Source organism: Triticum aestivum, chromosome 2A (assembly GCF_018294505.1).
Source record: "Triticum aestivum cultivar Chinese Spring chromosome 2A, IWGSC CS RefSeq v2.1, whole genome shotgun sequence".
Classification (NCBI taxonomy): domain Eukaryota; kingdom Viridiplantae; phylum Streptophyta; class Magnoliopsida; order Poales; family Poaceae; genus Triticum; species Triticum aestivum.
In genome coordinates, this window is record NC_057797.1 from 13,848,085 (window position 1) to 13,851,609 (window position 3,525).

Consider the following 3,525-nt stretch of genomic DNA (forward strand, 5'->3'; position numbering starts at 1 on the left):
TAGTGCCATTAGTTTTCAAATTTGAAAACACTTTTTTAGTTTTTTTGTTTTCTTTGTTGCTTTATTTATTTTATTTTGTTTCTACTTACAACAAAATACTTATTGTTGCTATTTTTATTTTTTTCAGTTTTTTTGTTTTGTTTTCTGTATTATTTATTTTTGTTTTGTTTTTTCCTTTATTTTTTTAATACTTTTTGCTTTTAGGTCAGCAAAATTATAAACTTTCTGTTAGTGCCATTAGTTTTAGAAAAATTATAAACTTTTTGTTAGTGCCATTAGTTTTGAAATTTGAATAGTTAAAATTTGAATAGTTAAAATTTGAATTCTTTGAAATTTGTGTGAAGCACATGTTTGTGATTAACTTTACTAAAAAAGTGAACATAGATGCACCTATAGAGAAAATTCGACCTAAATTCATAGTTTTCAAATGAACTCTGAAAAAGTTGGCATAGCATACTCGTGTGTTACAAAGTTGGCATGGTATCATCATAATAGTTGCAGGAGAAAGTCTTCACTTTTTCTTCGCTTGTATGATTTGCTTATTGCGCCGTAACCATGGATAATCTTCTTCGTTTATCAGGATGCTTGGGTTAGCCTTGACATTGAAGGGAGGAATTTCATGAAACTTTTCATAATCTTCAGACATGTCTGTCTTGCCCTCCACTCCCAGGATATCCCTTTTTCCTGAAAGAACTATGTGGTTCTTTGGCTCATCGTATGATGTATTCGCTTCCTTATCTTTTCTTTTTCTCGGTTTGGTAGACATGTCCTTCACATAGATAACCTGTGCCACATCATTGGCTAGGACGAACGGTTCATCAGTGTACCCAAGATTTTTCAGATCCACTGTTGTCATTCCGTACTGTGGGTCTACCTGTACCCCGCCTCCTGACAGATTGACCCATTTGCACTTAAACAAAGGGACCTTAATATCATGTCTCTAGTCAAGTTCCCATATGTCCACTATGTAACCATAATATGCGTCCTTTCCGCTCTCGGTTGCTGCATCAAAGCGGACACCGCTGTTTTGGTTGGTGCTCTTTTGATCTTGGGCGATCGTGTAAAATGTATTCTCATTTATCTCGTATCCTTTCTAAGTCAATACAGTCAAAGATGGTCCCCTGGACAACAACTACAGCTCATCACAAACAGTGTTGTCACCTCTGAGACGTGTTTCCAACCAACTGTTGAAAGTCCTGATGTGTTCACATGTAATCCAGTCGTCGCACTGCTCCGGGTGTTTGGAGCGCAGACTGTTCTTGTGTTCATCGACATACGGGGTCACCAAGGTAGAGTTCTGTAGAACTGTGTAGTGTGCTTGAGACCAAGAATATCCGTCCCTGCATATTATTGAGTCACTTCCAAGAGTGCCTTTTCCAGTCAGTCTCCCCTCATACCGCAATTTAGGGAGACCTATCTTCTTAAGGCCAGGAATGAAGTCAACACAAAACCCGATAACATCCTTTGTTTGATGGCCCATGGAGATGCTTCCTTCTGGCCTAGCGCGGTTACGGACATATTTCTTTAGGACTCCCATGAACCTCTCAAAGGGGAACATATTGTGTAGAAATACGGGCCCCAGGATGACAATCTCGTCGACTAGATGGACTAGGACGTGCGTCATGATATTGAAGAAGGATGGTGGGAACACCAGCTCGAAACTGACAAGACATTGCGCCACATCACTCCTTAGCCTTTGTACGATTTCTGGATTGATCACCTTCTGAGAGATTGCATTGAGGAATGCACATAGCTTCACAATGGCTAATCGGACGTTTTCCGGTAGAAGCCCCCTCAATGCAACCGGAAGCAGTTGCGTCATAATCACGTGGCAGCCATGAGACTTTAGGTTCTGAAACTTTTTCTCTGGCATATTTATTATTCCCTTTATATTCGACGAGAAGCCAGTCATGACCTTCATACTGAGCAGGCATTCAAAGAAGATTTCTTTCTCTTCTTTCGTAAGAGCGTAGCTGGCAGGACCTTTATACTGCTTCGGAGGCATGCCGTCTTTTTCGTGCAAACGTTGCAGGTCCTCCCATGCCTCAGGTGTATCTTTTGTCTTCCCATACACGTCGAAGAAGCCTAGCAGGTTCATGCAAAGGTTCTTCGTCACGTGCATCACGTCGATTGAAGAGCGGACCTCTAGGTCTTTCTAGTAGGGTAGGTCCCAAATATAGATTTCTTCTTCCACATGGGTGCGTGTCCCTTAGCGTCATTCGGAACAGCTAGTCCGTCGGGACCCTTTCCAAAGATTACGTGTAAATCATTCACCATAGCAAGTACGTGATCACCGTTACACATGGCGGGCTTCTTCCGGTGATCTGCCTCGCCTTTGAAATGCTTGACTTTCTTTCGATATTGATGGTTCGTCGAAAGAAATCGACGATGGCCCAGGTACACATTCTTCCTGCATTTGTCCAGGTATATACTTTTAGTGTCATCTAAATAGTGCGTGCATGCGTGGTATCCTTTGTTTGTCTGTCCTAAAAGGTTACTGAGAGCGGGCCAATCGTTGATGCTCACGAACAGCAACGCCTTTAGGTTAAATTCCTCCTGTCTGTGCTCATCCCACGTACGTACACCGTTTCCATTCCACAGCTGTAAAAGTTCTTCAACTAATGGCCTTAGGTACACATCAATGTCGTTGCCGGGTTGCTTAGGGCTTGGATGAGAATTGGCATCATAATGAACTTCCACTTCATGCACATCCAAGGAGGAAGGTTATACATACATAGAGTCACGGGCCAGGTGCTGTGATTGCTGCTCTGCTCCCCGAAAGGATTAATGCCATCCGCGCTTAAAGCAAACCATACATTCCTTGGGTCCTTTGCAAACTCATCCCAGTACTTTCTCTCAATTTTTCTCCACTGCGACTCGTCAGCGGGTGCTCTCAACTTCCCGTCTTTCTTCCAGTCCTCACTGTGCCATCGCATCAACTTGGCATGCTCTTCGTTTCTGAATAGACGTTTCAACCGTGGTATTATAGGAGTATACCACATCACCTTCGCAGGAACCCTCTTCCTGGGGGGCTCGCCGTCAACATCACCGGGGTCATCTCGTCTGATCTTATACCGCAATGCACCGCATACCGGGCATGCGTTCAGATCCTTGTATGCACCGCGGTAGAGGATGCAGTCATTAGGGCATGCATGTATCTTCTCCACCTCCAATCCTAGAGGGCATACGACCTTCTTTGCTGCGTATGTACTGTCGGGCAATTCGTTATCCTTTGGAAGCTTCTTCTTCAATATTTTCAGTAGCTTCTCAAATCCTTTATCAGCCACATCATTCTCTGCCTTCCACTGCAGCAATTCCAGTACGATACCGAGCTTTGTGTTGCCATCTTCGCAATTGGGGTACAACCCTTTTTTGTGATCCTCTAACATGCGATCGAACTTCAGCTTCTCCTTTTGACTTTCGCATTGCGTCCTTGCATCGACAATGACCCGGCGGAGATCATCATCATCGGGCACATCGTCTGGTTCCTCTTGATCTTCAGCAGCTTCCCCCGTTGCAGCATCA